The 19,843-nt window shown below is 41.9% G+C and overlaps 1 protein-coding gene across 2 annotated transcripts in view; it reads left to right on the forward strand.

Moving 5' to 3' along the window:
• The window catches only part of BICC1 (BicC family RNA binding protein 1), a 389,702-nt gene that overhangs the window by 209,724 nt on the left and 160,135 nt on the right, over positions 1-19,843 (forward strand). The window lies entirely within an intron of this gene.

Consider the following 19,843-nt stretch of genomic DNA (forward strand, 5'->3'; position numbering starts at 1 on the left):
GGTTCGATTCTCGGCTAGGGTACACAGGAGACGCGTCCATCTGCTTCTTCACTTCTCCCCCTCTCTTTATCTCTCTCTTCCCCTCCTGCAGTCAAGGCTCCATTGGAGCAAAGTTGGCCTGGGCACTGAGGATGGCTCCATGGCCTCCACCTCAGGTGCTCAGTGGCTCTGATTATAGTGAAGCAACACCCCAGAGGGGCTGAGTATCACCCCCTTGGTTGGTATGCCAGGTGGATCCCCGTCTGGCACATGCGAGAGTTTGTTTTTCTGGCCTGTCCCTGCCCCCCCCCCCCCCCCCCCCCCCCCCGCTTCTCACTTCGGGAAAATACAAAAAGTGAAAAAATGGGGAGAGATCTGAACAGACACTTCTTCCAAGAAGACATACAAATGGCCAAAAGACATTTGAAAAGATGCTCATTTTCAGTACCTGTTAGACAAATGCAAATGAAAAGTATAGTGAGATACCACCTCACACCTGTTAGACTGGCTATTATCAACAAGACAGGTAATAACAAGTGTTGGAGAGGCTGTGGAGAAAAGTCTCATTCACTGCTTGTGGGAATACAAATTAGTACAATTATTGTGGAAGAAAATACGGTGTTTTATCAAAAAAGTTAAAAATAAAACTACTGGCCCTGGCCGGTTGGCTCAGCGGTAGAGGGTCGGCCTGGCGTGTGGGGGACCTGGGTTCGATTCCCGGCCAGGGCACATAGGAGAAGCGCCCATTTGCTTCTCCACCCCCACCCCCTCCTTCCTCTCTGTCTCTCTCTTCCCCTCCCGCAGCCAAGGCTCCATTGGAGCAAAGATGGCCTGGGCGCTGGGGATGGCTCCTTGGCCTCTGCCCCAGGTGCTAGAGTGGCTCTGGTCACAGCAGAGTGACCCCCCGGAGGGGCAGAGCATCGCCCCCTGGTGGGCAGAGCGTCACCCCTGGTTGGCGTGCCGGGTGGATCCCGGTCCAGCGCATGCGGGAGTCTGTCTGGCTGTCTCTCCCCGTTTCCAGCTTCAGAAAAAAAAATAAATAAATAAATAAAAAATAAAACTACTATATGACCCAGCGATTGCACTGGACATCTACCCCCAAAACTCAAAAACATTGGTGTGTAAAGACACATGCACCGCCATGTTCATTGCGTCATTATTCACAATGGCCAAAACATAGAAACAACGGAAGTGTCCCTTGATAGAGGATTGGATAAAGAAGATGTGGCACATATATACAATGGAACACTACTTAGCCATAAGAAATGATGACATATTGCCATTTACGACAACATGGATGGACCTTGAGAACATTATAGTGAGTGAAATAAGTAAATTAGAAAAGCTAAGAACTATATGATATCACATATAGGTGGGGTATAAAACTGAGACTCACGGACATAGATAGAAGTGAAGTTGTAACCTGAGGGAGAGAGAAAAAGAGGGAAAAATAGTACATGGGGACAGAACATGATTTGAGTTTGGGTGATGAGTACACAACATAATCAACAGTTCAAATGCTATAGAAATGTTTACCTGAAACCTTTGTACTCCTATTGATCAGTGTCACTCCCATTAAATGTAATTTTCTAAACTAAAAAAAAAAAATGTGTAAATTATTTTAATATTATCCATAACTTTTTATAGGCTCTGCATTTATCCCCTGTGTTAGAAAGATTTAAGTTATTTTTGCAGAGAAGTACATTTGGAGCTCAGGAGATATATTCTACCATGTTGTACCAAAATCAAGAGGGCAATACTTTATTTTTGTGGCATCTTTTTGGAAGGAATAATTGTCAACATTAATGCAGGAAAGTTTAGTAGTTTTAAAATTCCTCCCGGTTGCAAGGGGATTTACATGTACTTTTGTGTTAGGCTAACTTGGCCTCAATTTCCCAGCACCATTAGCCTTGGACCTCGCTGCTAAATATCCAGATTCAGAGCCAGGTGCTGGGCTATGTAGCTCCTTGTTTCTTCTTCCCGATAAGATAAAAGCTTCTCTAGTTATAAAACACCTGGGGCACAAGACTTTCTGAATCTGGTGGAAGCACCTTGCACTCCCTCTTTGAGTCTTACACATTGCTGTTGTTTTTCTTTGAACTTATCTCAGGTAAACAGAAAATAAATAGTTGCTGGTTGTAATTTGGAATACAGATGTTTCTCGGTTAGGCTGTGTTGTATTCATCTGAGTAGTGATTTTGAAATAAAGTTATTTAGCTGCCAACATTTTAAAGACTTCGGTTAGGTTTCCTTGAAAAATCTGAAAGGCTGGCTTGTGCGGGCCAGCTTCCACACGTGGGTTGGGGCTGGTGATCGCAGCCTTGGGCAGGACAGGCACCCCCTGTTGGCTGCACTCCCTTCTACCCCATTATTTCCTTGCCACTGAGGTGGAGTGTCAGTTACCATTTGTTTATGTTGTTGTACTGTTGGTTTTCTCAAGCGGAGTGAAATAATTTCTTACACCACTGTCTATAGGGCAAGCGGAAATATGAGTGGGGGGGGGCATTGAATTCCAGGAAAATGAAAGAAAGTGTATTTATTTGGGAAATGAATAATTTTTTTTTTTTTCTGAAGCTGGAAATGGGGAGAGACAGTCAGACTCCCGCATGCGCCTGACCGGGATCCACCTGGCACGCCCACCAGGGGCCACACTCTGCCCACCAGGGGGCGATGCTCTGCCCCTCCAGGGCATCACTCTGCCACAACCAGAGCCACTCTAGCGCCTGGGGCAGAGGCCAAGGAGCCATCCCCAGTGCCCGGGCCATCTTTGCTCCAATGGAGCCTTGGCTGCGGGAGGGGAAGAGAGAGACAGAGAGGAAGGGGGGGGTGGAGAAGCAAATGGGTGCTTCTCCTATGTGCCCTGGCCGGGAATTGAACCCGGGTCCCCTACACGCCAGTCCGACACTCTACCGCTGAGCCAACCGGCCAGGGCCTGAAATGAATAATTTTTGTATGTCTGTTTGAATTAAAGACATACACTGTACCCATTCATTCTTAATTGTTTTTTTGCCTGACTCCTATAAACATGTGAGTCAGGGACTCTTGATTTAGGTGCATAATTCTACAAAAAGAAAGTGATTCTTCCTTTGGCTACTTCAAAGGGCAGTAGATTGTTGTAGAAGCTTCTAATTCTCTTGTAAATGAAATGCCCAACCATCTTCTCTACGATTTGTTAAGGCAGTAACTGTATTTGACTTTCCCAGTTATTAGGCCTTGCAGACTTTTCCCTAAAGTATTGTATGATCTAGAAGGGGGATCAAATCGGTTTTAAAATAGTAATATAATATAACGTAACATAACTGGTATAAGAGAGACAATATAGCAACTCTGAAGAGGGAAAGATTACATTTGATTGGGGGAATCTTGAAATTGCTTTTACAGTTGGTATTGAACAATGGGTAGAAATTCAGCAGCAGGAGAATGTGGGACAATAGAACAATTTGAATTAATAAAAAGATGAGGATTGGATGTGTGGATAGGGTAGTGGATAGTGATGTTGATGAAAGCAGAGGAGACTGAGGAAAAGTAAAATTGAAGAAGTACGTTGTGGCCTGCTTATGGACAATCTTAAATGTTAGTCCAATAGTTTGTCCCCCTGTACTAAAATTAACTCAAAATGGATCAAAGATCTAAACATAAGACCTGAAACAATTAAGTACATAGAAGAAGACATAGGTACTAAACTCATGGACCTGGGTTTTAAAGAGCATTTTATGAATTTGACTCCAAAGGCAAGAGAAGTGAAGGCAAAAATTAATGAATGGGACTCCATCAGACTAAGAAGTTTTTGCTCAGCGAGGGAAACTGATAACAAAATAAACAGAAAGCCAACTAAATGGGAAATGATATTTTCAAACAACAGCTCAGATAAGGGCCTAATATCCAAAATATACAAAGAACTCATAAAACTCAACAACAAACAAACAAACAATCCAATAAAAAAATGTGAAGAGGACATGAACAGACACTTCTCCCAGGAAGAAATACAAATGCCCAACAGATATATGAAAAGATGCTCATCTTCTTTAGTTATTAGAGAAATGCAAATCAAAACTGCAATGAGATATCACCTCACACCTGTTAGACTAGCTATTATTAACAAGACAGGTAATAGCAAATGTTGGAGAGGCTGTGGAGAAAAAGGAACCCTCATCCACTGTTGGTGGGAATGTAAAGTAGTACAACCATTATGGAAGAAAGTATGGTGGTTCCTCAAAAAACTGAAAATAGAACTACCTTATGACCCAGCAATCCCTCTACTGGGTATATACCCCAAAACCTCAGAAACACTGATACGTAAAGACACATGCAGCCCCATGTTCATTGCAGCATTGTTCACAGTGGCCAGGACATGGAAACAACCAAAAAGCCCATCAATAGATGACTGGATAAAGAAGATGTGGCACATATACACTATGGAATACTACTCAGCCATAAGAAATGATGACATCGGATCATTTACAACAAAATGGTGGGATCTTGATAACATTATACGAAGCGAAATAAGTAAATCAGAAAAAACCAGGAACTGCATTATTTCATATGTAGGTGGGACATAAAAGTGAGACTAAGAGACATTGATAAGAGTGTGGTGGTTACGGGGGGAGGGGGGAGAGGGAGAGGGAAAGGGGGAGGGGAGGGACACAAAGAAAACTAGATAGAAGGTGACAGAGGACAATCTGACTTTGGGTGATGGGTATGCAACATAATTGAACGACAAGATAACCTGGACATGTTATCTTTGAATATATGTATCCTGATTTATTGATGTCACCCCATTAAAAAAATAAAATTAGTTTCACTATTATGTCCCACCTACGTATGGAATAATACAGTTCCTGTTTTTTTCTGATTTACTTATTTCGTTTCGTATCATGTTATCAAGATCCCACCATTTTGCTGCAAATGTTCCGATGTCATCATTTCTTATGGCTGAGTAGTATTCCATAGTGTATATGTGCCACATCTTCTTTATCCAGTCATCTATTGATGGGCTTTTTGGAAACTAAGAGACATTAATAAGAGTGTGGTGGTTACGGGGGGGAGGGGGGAATGGGAGAGGGATAGGGGGTGGGAGGGGCACAAAGAAAACCAGATAGAAGGTGACAGAGGACAATCTGACTTTGGGTGGTGGGTATGCAACATAATTGAAAGACAAGATAACCTGGACTTGTTATCTTTGAATATATGTATCCTGATTTATTGATGTCACCCCATTAAAAAAATAAAATTATAATAAAAAAATAAATAAATAAAATTATTAAAATAAAAAAAAAAAAGTTAGTCCAAGAAGTTTGTGCCTAACTTAAGAGATAATGAATAAGCACCAACTAACTGCCTTTTGAATGAAGAGAGGGAAACACCGGAGCTCCTGACATGAAGGGAAAAAGCCGGGAGGGCTGCCCTTCTGTTGCGCAGCCCCCTGTGGGCATGCTCACCAGTGCTGATTGGATGGATGGAAGCTTGTCTTAGATTCTGGACACGGTGTTGAAGAGAGAATCTCTAGGTCTTTGTAACTTCTGGATATAGTAGTGTGTGTGTGTGGGAGGAGTGATGAGGGAGAAGCCGCAGGCGAGGGGAGGAAACAAGGTTCTGAATACAGATGCTGGAGAAGTATGGAAGTCGGGAGCACGTGTTTTGTTAGGCGTATCCAGTAGCATGCTTTTAGTGCCAACTAACGGGCTGGTGTTCACAGTGTGAATGCGTCTTAGCTCGTGCTGCTGAGGAGTGCGGAGGTATGTGAGTGTCAGTAATAGTGGGTCAAGAAGCTTCACGATGTCCTCCCAGACCCCGATGTTCTCTGACTCAGCTCTGCCTCCTGCATGGATGGCTTTTTCTTCACTCTGATTCTCCTCATGGTCATAGAGGGCAACCTGAAGTAATAATAGAGTTCCACGTTCACATCTTTGTCATAACTAATGGGAGAGAGAAAACCTTTTCAGAAATGTTCTTATAAAAGCTAGAAAGCTTCATTTTCAGAGATGTCCATCAAACCTCTTCTTATTTTTTAGCTTACATTGGATGCCTGCTTGTTGTATTAATTGTGATGAAATGCACATAACATATAATTTATTACCTTAACTATTTTTAACTGTACAGCTCAAGTTATACTCTGATAGTTCAAGTTTAATAAACCTCTTTATAATTTCCTATGATACCAGGTAGAGATTTGGTTAATTCTTATGAGGAATGATAATAAAGTGATACTGGGGGGAATGAAATAGTCTTAAGAATCCTTAGATCCTTATGTTCCAGGGGAATCAAGAAACTGATTCTTCACTAACAGTGTAAGTCATGATAAATGACCCATCTCTACCCCATGGTAACTCTCCTTGGTTTGGAACATAGGTAGGTTCATGCTTTCTTTGACCCACAGTGCCAGAGACAGAGAGAGTCAGAGAGAGGGACAGATAGGGACAGACAGATAGGAAGGAGAGAGACGAGAAGCATTAATTTTTCATTGCGGCACCTTAGTTGTTGATTGATTGCTTTCCCGTATATGCCTTGACTGCGAGGCCACAGCAGACTGACCTCTTGCTCGAGCCAGCGACCTGGGGTCCAAGCTGGTGAGCCTTGCTCAAACCAGATGAGCCCACGCTCAAGCTGGCGACCTCGGGGTCTCAAACCTGAGTCCTCCGCATCCCAGTCCGTCACTCTATTCTCTGCGTCATCGCCTGATCAGGCCCACAGTGTATTTTTTACATAATTGAAATAGTTGCCAACATTTAGAAATCAGGAGATTTAACATAAAAATCTGGCTCATCTTTTAAAATGAAGAGATGTCACCCACTTGAGCCTGTACCAGCCATAAGCTGGAGCAGAAATGTCAGAATCGGGGCTTCTCACTTTCCACAGCCCATTCTTGGCAATGAGCCTCTCACGGTCCTTGCCCCACCACTTCAGACATTTTGGTTGGGAAGTTTCTTTCTTCCTTATAATGCAGCTGTGCCCTGGGAAAATTAATCTTGTATGTGATTTAGAATTTACTCTCATTTAATGAATATTCACTCAGTTTATTTATTCTGATAAGCAGACTCCTCAAAAATACTATTTTTTTTTGAATGAGTTAAAGGAGACTTTGTAGATGGAGCAGCCATGACATATGGTAGTTGGTGGGTGCAGGTCTGCTAGAAATACCGTGATGGTCCAGGAAAGGGTTGACCACCCTGATGTTATATGAAGATTATAGAGGGTCACTGTATTATGTTGTATGGAAAACACTGATCTGTGATAGTTCAGGGGCCATGTAATTGGAAAGTCTTATGTAACTGTCACTTCTCCTGTCCCCTTTATGTTGTCTCTTTCACACTGTTACTTACTTTAACCATGCTTATTGAGAAACTGAGTGCTAGATTCCAATATTTGAAAATGAACAAGGTGCAGTTGTTGTTCACCAGGAGCCCAACTCATTGATGGGATTGGTTAAAAAAAGAAAAGGTAAAGAAATGAATAATCAATATAATGTTGCCACAACAAAGTGAGAATGGGGAGGGGAAAAAGGAAGGTGACTGGGACAGGGAGAGTTCGAGTTTTCACAGTGGAGGGCACATTTGAACTAGGTTTTGTTTAATGAGTAGGAGTTCTCTGAACTTTTTGAAATAAATTAGATAAGCCTGCCTGTAGTGTGGGACAGTCTGAAACCCCGTATTAGTGACTGTCAGCAGGATGTAAAAGGTAGTCCTCACCTTGCATGGCAGCATGGGACCATAAAAATGTCTGCAAGCTGAAACTGCAAAGTGCTTTTAATAATCAATGGGAAAATTGAATGATCTGCAGCCTTTAAAAAGTTTTGTCACCTTGCCTTGTGATGCAGTGGATAGAGCATTGTCCTGGATGGAGCACCGAGGTCTCTGGTTTGATCCTGGGATCTCAAGTTCTCACATGAAAAGCGATCAATGGGATAACTAAGAGCAACAACGAGTTGATGATGCTTCTGTCTCTCTCTCCCTTCCCCTTCCTCTCAAAAAAAAATTTTTTTTTGTCAAAACACTGAAAGTTTTTCTTACTGTCAGTCATAAATACACAGGAAAGTGAAAAAATATATAATATTCAGTGTACTGTATTTAAACATTAGAAATATTGAGAATTAACATGTTTCATTCTTTTGTTAAAAATCTGTCAAGAACAATGAACAGTGCTGGTTTTTTTGGTTCTATGAACCACAGTATGAAGGGAGTGTCTTATACCTTATAAAAAATTATCAGAACCGTAAGTCTGGGACAGATTCCTGCATTTCATCCTTTTTATTCTCATAGTCATGAAATATCTCCCAGAGTTTCTTTCATGTGGTCCCTTCCCTTCCCTTCCCTTCCCTTCCCTTCCCTTCCCTTCCCTTCCCTTCCCTTCCCTTCCCTTCCCTTCCCTTCCCTTCCCTTCCCTTCCCTTCCCTTCCCTTCCCTTCCCTTCCCTTCCCTCCTTTTTTCTTTCTCTCTAGGTCTCTCTCTCTCTGTATCTCTCTCTCATTCTCTCTCTCTCACTCTTTCTTCCTCTCCCTTTCCTCCCTCTCCTTCTCCCTCTCTCCTTCTCTCCTCCCCCTCCATCCCTCACATCAATTCCTCTGGGACTCACAATCACTTTTGTCATTGATGTCACTAAGTTTCTCTTCACTGTCCCCTCTGCTGTATATCCAGAGTCTGTCAAACAGTGACATTGTCAACAGTCCTGTGGGAAGCTGTTAATTTTATGCCCATTGACATTTGATTCAAATTTCACTTCCAGCAGTCTCATTTTTTGTTTCTTTGTGGCACTTTTATCACTGTTGGCCATTGTGATGGTCCATTTTTAAAATCTGTCCTTGGTTTTATCAATGGGAGACAAAGTCAGCATGAACTGATTACTGATGCGCAGCTTGATTGGTCACAGAGCAAAGTGAGCATTTGGGATATATGGAGTGATTGATGTCGTGAAGAGCTGGTACCAAAATTTGTATTTGGTGCAGGTACTCAAAATTAATGTACTTTGGTGACTGGAGTATAAGCTTGTGTTTTGAGGTACTGGTGGTGTTTGCAACAATGCAGTAAATAAAATTCATGCAGATCAGAACCGTGCCAGGATATCTTGAGTAGTTTGTCCTGCTCTTTGTTGGAAATTCAGCATCTAGCCTCAGCCACTGAGTGCCAGTGTGGCCCCTTTTGTGTCACTGTGACAACCAAAATGCTTCTCATATTCTTCATATGTGCATGGGGATGGGGATACTTTCCTGGGTTGAATCATTCTGGGGCCAGCTCTGGGTTTCTTCATCATGAATTAATCCGAGTGTTGAGGAGCAGCCCTTCTGCTGCTCAACAATCTCTGTGTTCATAGCAGAATTTCTGGGCATTTGAGTTGCTAAGTGATCTTCCACTTCCTTCATACTCCAAAGAGACAGACATTACTTTTTCCAGGCAGTTACATGACTCAGAGTCTAGCTGGACTTTGACACATACCTATGTGAATTCTTTGAATTCTGATTTCCTCATCTGTAAATTAGATTACACATAACTGATTTACAAGATTATTGTGAGGAACATATGTATATGAAAACTATACAAGGTAAAAGTGATGAATAGCCTGGAGATGATGGATAAATGAATCATTGAGATGAATTTCTTGGATTTAAAATCAAATATAGCAGAGCCCTTTAATGTTTCAGTAAAATAAACATCCTCAGCTTTTAGACACCCTCTTGTGTGAGAAGTTTACTGTCCTATTTCTCCTTTCCAGTGTTTTCTGGTTGGCTTTTTTTTTTTTTTTTTTGTAATTTAGCTCCCTTCATGGTGAAATGCAGCATATTGACTCACAATCCATTAGCACAAGACATAACTTTAAACAGCCTCCTGCATGAACATAGACCTTATTTCTCTATTGATACCAGGAAAATAACACAAATGAGTTGATCTTTTAGGGGAACAGGTGCAAGATGTCTCTCAGTTGGTAGCCATTTTGAATGATGAATTTTCAATAGTTTAGAGCAATGGTTCTCAAACTTTTTGAAGTTGGGCGCATTTAAAATCCTACAAATAATTGTAGGCACACTATATAAAAATTTCTGAGAAATATGTTATAATAATTAAGTCAAATATTAAAGACAAATATATAAAGTCCAAGTGTGCTTTTATGGTAATTTAAATAAATACGACAATTAAATTTATAATGACATTAAAAAACATTTTTGTTATATTTTTTTGTTATGCTTTTTAGAATTTGTAAAAAAGAGGGGTTAAAAATTAAAAAACAAGTTATCTTTATATATATATATATATAGATACATTCTTAGTAAGATTTAGTAAATTCAGCAGGTCCCGGCACAAATGTGTTAAGTTTTTTCATTCTTGTGTTTATGAGAAACATGAGCCTGATGTGTCCTAGCAATTTCTTCAATGTTTGGGCATATATTTGAAAGGCAAACTCTCATTTCGTCATCAATACATTGAAGAATTCCTCTCTTTTTACTCTTAACTGTGTTGAGGGTAGAAAATCCTAATTCATATAAATAGGATGTTGAAAACTGTAGTAAAATGTTCATAGCTTTTTTTATATATTGCCACATATTCTTCTTTTAGAAATCCAAAAGGCTTCAAGAGACAATTCCTTATGTTTAAACATCAATCCAAAACCCCCACCATACATATCATCTTAACTTTACACCAAACAAAGGATAAAAGAAACTTGCCTCCAGTCTTTCCCGGGAACATGAGGGGGTGTAGTGTAAACAATTCAGCACCACAGCTTAACAGCCTTTTGCAACCTAATCAGGCAAGTGAAGAGGGGGAGTTTGGATAGATTGTCAGCTTCCAGCCAATTCCCCACACCTCTGTCCCCCCAAAAATCTAAACTCCAAAAACCCTGTTGGTCCCCAACAGGCACATATTTCTCTGGAATACCATAGGGAGCACCTGGAAATCTTCTAGAGCGTACACTTTGAGAACAACTGGTTTAGAGTATAAATGTCAAGTTAGAGCATTCAGCATTCCTTTCCTGGCCCAAGAATAAATATTTCAAGTAAAGTCAGCATAAATAGAGATGTCTTGGTTTGCTGATGACTTACCTGGGGGGGTTTTAACTTTATGTCTGGAATTGAAGAATTTGGTGAAATAAGCACATTAGTAGAACGTTGTTGGTTTGGCAAAGATTTTCTTTCATCTGTAAAATATTATCCTAAAATTGCTGCAAACTTGCAAGATATGTAGTATAATGAGCACTGGTAGATATGTTCTCTTTTTACATGCTGTGCTAATCTGGAATTTGTTGGAGATGGAAAAAAATCTATTATGACTAGAGCATTGAAGAAATTAAATTAAAATTATTCTCTATTCTGGATGAAACTACATGTAGAATTTTGTTAGATTATATTTGTTTTCTTTTTCTAATTTTGACAAGTTATTTTAGGAAAGTGAAATAATTTAAATAATTCTTTGTAAATCTGTGATGATTTGAAATCTTTTTCAATAGCTGATGAGACTTTCTGAAGTTAAAAGAGTTCCAACTTATGTACACATTGCCCTCCTTTTTCATCCCTTTCTCCACCACTCCCTAAAGACACTAAAACCGAAACAGGAGCATAGGATTCCACATTTACTAGATACATTATTACTCTTATTACTATTACTATTATTATTATTACTAAGTGAGAGGAGGGGAAGCAGAGATAGACTCCCACATGCACCCTGACCAGGATCCACCTGGCAAGCCCCCTACTGGGTGAGGCTGTGCCTAAATGGGCCACTGCTCCACTGCTTGGGAAAGAAGCTATTTTAGCGCCTGTATTGAGGCCATGGAGCCGTCCTCAATGACCAGGGTGAACATGCTTGAATCAATTAAGCCATGGCTGCTGGAGGAGAAGAGAAAGAGAGAGAAAGAAAGAAAGGGTAGGGAGTAGGGAAGCAGATGTAGCTACTCCTGTGTGCCCTGACCGGGAATCCAACCTGAGACTTTCACACACCGGGCTGATGCTCTACCACTGAGCCAAACACCCAGGGCCTAGGTACCTTTTTAATATGAAGAAAGTGCTATTAGTCTTTAATCAAGGAACATTACTTTCTATCTACAAAATAAAAATATGAACTAGAAAATGAAGATTTTTCATGAAGACAAAGTAACCTTTAAAGATGAACATAGCCTGACCAGGCGGTGGCATAGTGGATAGAACATCGGACTGGGATGTGGAGGACCCAGGTTCGAGACCCGAGGTTGCCAGCTTGAGCGCAGGCTCATCTGGTTTGAGCAAAGCTCACCAGCTTGGACCCAAGGTCGCTGGCTCCTGCAAGGGGTTACTCAGTCTGCTGAAGGCCCATGGTCAAGGCACATATGAGAAAACAATCAATGAACAACTAAGGTGTCACAACAAAAATCTGATGATTGATGCTTCTCATCTCTCTCCATTCCTGTCTGTCTGTCCCTATCTATCCCTCTCTCTGACTCTTTGTCTCTGTAAAAAAATTTTAAAAAGATAAAAAAAACTAAAGATGAACATAAAAATATTTTTTTTTTCTAATATCAACATTCTTATTTTTAATTGATTCATATATTTCAAAATTGATATTCTTAGGACAAATACTATACTTTTGTTACTGTGAATATTTGTTATTCATCAGATCTGAGGTTAATATAAGTATTAAGTTACATTTCCATTATTAACTTACTGTAAGTAATGAGCACAGTAAATCTTTATTTACTTACTTATTTTTTGTGACAGAGACACAGAGAGAGAGACAGAGACAGAGAGAGGGACACATAGTGACAGACATACAGGAAGGGAGAAAGATGAGAAACATCAGTTCTTCATTGCGGCATCTCAATTGTTCGTTGATTGCTTTTTCATATGTGCCTTGACAGGAAGGCTATAGCAGAGTGAGTGACCTCTTGCTCTCAAGCCAGCGACCTTGGGTCTCACCCAGCGACCATGGGGTCGTGTCTATGATCCCACGTTCAAGCCAGCAACCCCCAGCTCAAGCTGGTGAGCCTGTGCTCAAGCCGGCAACCTCAGGGATTCGATTCTGGCTCGTCTATGTCCCAGTCCAACACTCTATGCACTGTTGTTCCACTGCCTGGTCAGGCCACAGTAAATTTTTATAACAGAAATTTAAAATCGTTATTTTTCAAATAGTTATATTTTTAGATGGACTTGTCCAAAATGTCCTCTTCCCTTATGACCTACAAGATTACTGTTTATTGCCTGACCTGTGGTGGCACAGTGGGATAAAGCATCAACCCAGAACACTGAGGTTGCCGGTTTAAAACCCTGGGCTTGCCAGGTCAAGGCACATATGGAAGTTGATGCTTCCTGCTATTCTCCCTCCCCCCCTCTCTCTTTCCTTCTCTCTCTCTTTCCCTCTCTCTCTCTCCCCTCTCTGAAAAAAAAATGGAATAAAGATTACTGTTTATTATAAGATAGCAGCTAAAGAAACCTAGAGAAATTGGTAGAATTGAGAAAAGATGGTTTTGACAATGAAGATGTCTAGAAGTTGAAACTGGCCTATTTGAAAGACATTAACATACAGCATCTAGAATTAAGAATTAGAACAAGTCTTTAAAACATTTAAGATGTCATTGAATGTTTTTGAAAATGATTCAAAACCAGATACTTGTTTTTTGAGGTTTGATTTTGTGAAAGTGAAAACCAGGACAAAAGTTAGATTAAAAACAAACAAACAACTAGTTAGGACTGAGGTCAGGATTTTTTCCCAGAGGTAGAAGATAGTCATTTTCTCCTCAGAGATTTTGTGGCTTTGCATACCTAGGCATCCCTTAGCTTAACTGACATTATGGCATTTATTGTTTTTGTGCTGCAAGAGAGCACTAGTCATTTTAAGCACGTTTCCCAACTTTGAGTTCATATTTCATACACGTGGGGTGCCCCAAATTCTTATGTTTTGGAAAGGGGTTGGTCAGAGGTAGCCAGTCAATTCAATTACTCATTGAATGCAAATCAAATACTTTATACAATGTCCTGACTTGCCTAAGAATTAGGGCACATTATGGGTTCCTGGGAAGTGATTTGCTTGTAAGATTTTGCAGGAAATATTTGTATAGTGGAAAATACATGACCACCCTCTTGAAAGGTGTCAGGTTGTCATCCATTATAGGATCTGTAAAATTAACTTGCTTCAGTGTTGCCATTTTCATGATTTCTTTTTTTAAGTGAGAGGTGGGGAGATAGACAGACAGACTCCCACATGTGCCCTGACCGGGATCCACCAGGTAACCCCATCTCGGGCTGATGCTTGATTCAGCTGAGCTATTTTTAACACCTAAGGCTGATGCACTCAAACCATCTGAGCTATCTTCAATGCTCAAACAAATCGAGCGTCTGGCTGCAGAAGGGGTAGAGGGAGAGAAGGAGGAATGGGAGGGGGAGAGAAGGAGTTGATCATTTCTATTATGTGTCCTGACTGGAAATTGAATCCAGGACATCCATACGCTGGGCAGTGCTCAACCACTGAACCAACCGGGCAGGGCCTATGATTTTGAAAAATTTGTCACTTTAATTCTCATGGCTTTCTTTTAAACTTGTCTGGATTTTGTGAAGATATTAAGAGACTTGTCTCCTTTCTCAGAGTTCTGAGCCTTTAGATGCACAAAGAACTTACTACCTCCATAAGCCAGTCTACTCAGAGACTTTTGTATCACTTGTGTCCACATCCAACTTCTTGTTCAAATCAACATTGCCTCTTTGAAAAGGATGGTAAGCACTTATGTTGGGTTGTGTGGAAGCCCTGGGCATCTTTTTAAAAATATATGGAACTCACCTATAAACTTTCTAGTTCTCTCTTGCCTCTAGGAGAAATCCCAAGTTTATCTTTGAACTTTGTTTCTTGGCTGATTTAGTAATGTACAGCATCCAGAGTTATGAATGAAAACAAAAGTCTTTACAATATTTAAGGTATGATTTAGTGTTTATAGAAGATAATTTAAAAGTAGTAGTTCTTTGAACTTGGGATTTGTGAAGGTGGAAACGGAGGCCATAATAAGATTAAAAAAACAAACTAGTTGGAACTTTAGGATTTTTCCCCCCTGAGCTATAAGATAGTCATTTTCTTCTCAGAGGTTTTGTGTCTTTTTTTATTTCGGCCACTGCTTCCTGACCCCACTTTTTCAGTTCTCCTGTCTACCTTGATTTACTTTCCTATTTGTCTTGAAGACCACTTAGTACGTCTTTTTAAGCATGGCTTTCTGGATACAGAGCCTCTGACTTAACCTCTGGATGCTTAGTCCCTGACTTCTACCTCTGTACCCCACATCCCCACCCTTCTCCCACTTCTGCCAGGGTACATGCCATGGGCCCCTGCTCCCGCAGTCTAGTTTCAGACTGGGTTTCCTGGGCCAGCCTCCGCCCTCACTGCTAGCTGAGACTGTGCTTCCTCCTCTTCCTGCTCATGAAACAGCTTCATACTCTACCACTCCCATAATAGGCTGATACTAATAGTATACAGTGTCTACACTATAGGACAGGGGTCCCCAAACTTTTTACACAGGGGGTCAGTTCACTGTCCCTCAGACCGTTGGAGGGCCGGACTATAAAAAAAAACTATGAATAAATCCCTATGCACACTTCACATATCTTATTTTAAAGTAAAAAAAACCCAACAAAACAAAACGGGAACAAATACAATATTTAAAATAAGACCAAGTAAATTTAAATCAACAAACTGACCAGTATTTCAGTGGGAACTATGCTCCTCTCACTGACCACCAATGAAAGAGGTGCCCCTTCCGGAAGTGCGGCGGGGGCCGGATAGATGGCCTCAGGGGGCCGCATGTGGCCCGCGGGGCCGTAGTTTGGGGACCCCTGCTATAGGAAATGGCTTGGAGTCATTGTGGATGATGGTTTGAAAAGCTTCAGTGCTAGCTTCCTAGGGGGAATTTTGAATCCCTGAAAGTGAAGTGTGTAAGTATGGTCCCTCCTTCCCTGTACTTACTCCACTGGGTCTCAGAACTTATTTATAGCAAGTGACAGCCAAGCATCAGTACCTGATGGCTTTGGTTTGTGTCATGTCTTCAAGTCTATATTGGGCATGTCCATGTGCCCAATAGGAGGGTGGAGAAGACAAGATACATTTCCTGTCCTGGGTAAGTAAGATGAACCTTGAAGCACCTTAGCGATGCTGAATCAATACCCTCAGGCTCTGTCTGGTACCTGCCTACCCCACTTCTAGATCTGCATGTCCCCCTCTTTTGCCTCGGACACTTTCTTCGCCTTTTCCATACCTTTTCTCCTCCTTGAGGTCACAGCATTAATAGGCATTTCCTTGAGCTAACTTTTCTTGACTACTCATGACTGGGTTGGGATCCCCACTGCACATTCTCATATTTACCTGCCCTGAAACTTGGGACACAGTTCATAATGGTGGATTGAGTTGTCTTTGTCCTGTTAGACCATGAGCTCCTGGAGGGAAGCACTGTCTAGTTTGCTGTTATATTCCTAGTATCTAAAACAATCCCTGACCAAAAATAATCAACGTGTACTTAAAACAAGTGTTAATATCGAGCAGTCACAATGTGCCATACTCTGTGCTTGGATTTTCCATATGTTTTCTGATAAAAACCTCACAGCAGAAACTCCATGAATAGATGCTACAGTTAATTGTACAGAGGGGAAAAGTGAGGCTGCTCAAAGTTATTTGCACAATGCAATAGCTAGAAAGCAGCCGTGCTGGCACCTTGACTCTAGAGCCACCTGCCTGTCATGGCCAGGCTGCACACCGTGATGGACAAATAGATGTTTGGCGAGGCTCCTTGTAGGGACTGACGAGGAGCCTAGGGAACCACCCGTGTGGTTGGCATTGGCTGGCAGTTTATTGGAGTAGCTTTTTTTGTAGTCACATAGGACGGGCCAGCTGCAGGTGCCAAATTCCAATAGCTAGTAATTTGTTTTCTCTAAAAGGTGTTTCATTTACTGCAACTCATAGGACTTTGATGATCATGTTGTATGGAAGATCAAACTCTGGTTGTAGATTAGGGATCCTGCCTGCCCTGTGGTGGCGCAGTGGATAAAGCGTCGACCCGGAATGCTGAGGTCACTGTTTTGAAACCCTGGGCTTGCCTGGTCAAGGCACATACAAGAAGTAACTATGAGTTGATGCTTTCATTTCCTCCCCCTCTTTCTCTTCCTTCTCTCCTTTTTCTAAAATCAAGAAATAAAATATCCTTTTTGATAGGCTAGGAGAGAGAGACAGGAACATTGCGCGGCTCCTGTGCGTGTCCTGACTGGGAATTGAACTGGCAGCTCCCATGCTCCAGGACAACTCTGGCCGACCGAGCCACCCGGCCAGGGCTTAATTTTTATCTATAGATTGATTTTTAGAGAGGCAGAGAGAAGTAGGGAGAAAGAGGGGAGTGGGAAGAGAAGCATTCATTTGTTGTTACACTCAGTTGTGCATTCATTCACTGGTAGCTTCCGGTGTCTGCCTTGACCAGGGGTTGAACCTGCAACCTTATTGTTTTGGAATGACACTCTTAACCAACTGAGCTAACTGGCCAGGGCCTAAATAAAATCTTTAATTCTTTTTTAAATTCGAATAAGGGATTGGGATGCTTTTCTATTACAGTATTATAATTATAATACCTGGCATAAATTACTGGATTAAATGGTCAAATTGCTTAATTCAGAAAAAGTACATAGATTGCTTTCTTACTGCTTTCCTACCAACAGTCTTATAGGAAGATCTTACTGTTTCATTTTATCTCTTTAGTGTCTCAGCTGACAGGAAAATTCTGAGTCTAATTTTAGTCACATCTTGGATACTATATATACTGCATATAATAGCTGGAACTAATAGGTGATAACATTTGACCAATGAGAGGCCCTCCTAACCGGGTCTTCCTGCTCCCCCCCCCCCCCCCCCCCCCCCCCCCCCCCCCCCCACCACGCTGACATTTTAAGGTCAGGGCTGTGAGCTGCTCTAGTGAGCTGATCCTGAACCAGCTCCCAGCCCCTTGGCAGTCAGTTGTGTTTTTTGTTTGTCTGTGTCCTGGACTTGACTGTAAGCTTGTGGACACCAGTAATTGTGTCTTATTGGTAGCTATGGGTCCCAGCACTATGGCACCTAAGTAGGCTTTTAATAAGTGTTTGTAAGATGTTATAACCAGTTAGTATGAATAACTCCTAAAGCAAATTTTCAAATTTGTATATACACATTTTAAAAAGATACAGGACCTGCGTTTAGTATGGTATAGTGGTTAAAAGTATGGTCTTTGCAAAGCAGTCTAGGGTTTTTATCCTTACTCTGCTGCTCCCTAGTTGTGTGAGGAATTAAGAAACCTACCTCATAGCAGTGTTAGGAAGGTTCGTGTGTCCAGCCATATCCTGTGCTTGTTGTGTGTAAGGTAGAGAGCTTACATTTATTTTGCAGACATAGATTATAAACAAGTAAACCCAGAAAGTAGGAGAATTTCATATTGTGATAAGAGGTTGGAGGGAAATACACAATGAAATGGGAAGAATAATTCTGGTTGGGCTCGTGCAAGAGCAGACAGGAAAGGTGACAGAGAAGGTGGCCGCTGGGGACCTCAGAGTGACTGCAAAGTCCCTGAAGGGGTCACCTGTGGGGCACATTCTTGGAGAGGCCAGTATGGCTGGAGTTGAGGAAGTTGAGGGGGATAATATTTATTTTTAGAAAGAAATTTAGAGTTAAGTAAACAATTTAATGCTGATGACAACTAAACACATTAACAAGGACAATATAAGATGAGAGAACCCTGGCCGGTTGGCTCAGTGGTAGAGCGTCGGCCTGGCGTGCAGAAGTCCCGGGTTCGATTCCCGGCCAGGGCACACAGGAGAAGTGCCCATCTGCTTCTCCACCCCTCCCCCTCTCCTTCTTCTCTGTCTCTCTCTTCCCTTCCCGCAGCCGAGGCTCCATTGGAGCAAAGATGGCCCTTGCACTGGGGATGACTCCTTGGCCTCTGCCCCAGGTGCTGGAGTGGCTCTGGTCGGGACAGAGAGACGCCCCTGAGGGGCAGAGCATCGCCCCCTGGTGGGCAGAGCGTCGCCCCCTGGTGGGCGTGCTGGGTGGATCCCTGTCAGGCGCATGCGGAAGTCTGTCTGACTGTCTCTCCCCGTTTCCAGCTTCAGAAAAATACAAAAAAATTAAAAAAAAATTAAAAAAAAAAAGATGAGAGAAGAAGCAGGGGCCAGGTCCCATGGGGCTGGTGTAGCCAGCACACCTACCTTTAGAGCTAGGCCAGCACCTTGACTCAGTGAAGACGCTGTGACCTCTCTTTGTTTTCCAATTTTTAATAGAGACACGGATGTAGAGAAATATTTCTCTCAAACAGCAGTGCAAACACCATGATGCATGGCAAATGAGGTAACACAGACCTGATGATGATAATGGCAAGTGGCCCTTGACCTCAGTGTGAGAGACCCAGCGGGGCTTGGGCGCCCCCCGAGAGCCTTCTGGGCCTGACAAGAGGGCATCTGTCCTCTGTGCCAGCCAAGTGTGCCGTGTGGGGATGTGGGCTGCAGGTGATGAACCGACCGAGTTGTACAGAAATCTGAATTTGTATGGGAAGTGACCGGGTTTAAAAATGTTGGCTCACATTTAAAAACAAAAACCTTGGGACAGACAAAATGCATCTGTGGGCTGCCAGTCTGAAACAGCTGCTGAAAGCCCTTCATGCTCTGATAAAGGGGATTAAACGAAGTATGATCCATGTTAACGTGGTAACCATGTAGCCTTTGGCCCAGCACCTAACCCATACTGAAGGGGACGGGGTACTTTTTCTCAACCGCACTGTTAAAGTGTTTCATTGTTTTCACCATTAGTTTGTTTAATTAACTCGAAATCCATATTAAAAAGTAAACATTACCCTAATCTAAGTGATCAATGTATGCAAGTCACTATTTTTTGCCTAATTTGTTCAGTTGTTTGCTCTCATTTCGGTGGTT

Source organism: Saccopteryx bilineata, chromosome 9 (genome assembly GCF_036850765.1).
Source record: "Saccopteryx bilineata isolate mSacBil1 chromosome 9, mSacBil1_pri_phased_curated, whole genome shotgun sequence".
NCBI classification, from domain to species: Eukaryota; Metazoa; Chordata; class Mammalia; order Chiroptera; family Emballonuridae; genus Saccopteryx; species Saccopteryx bilineata.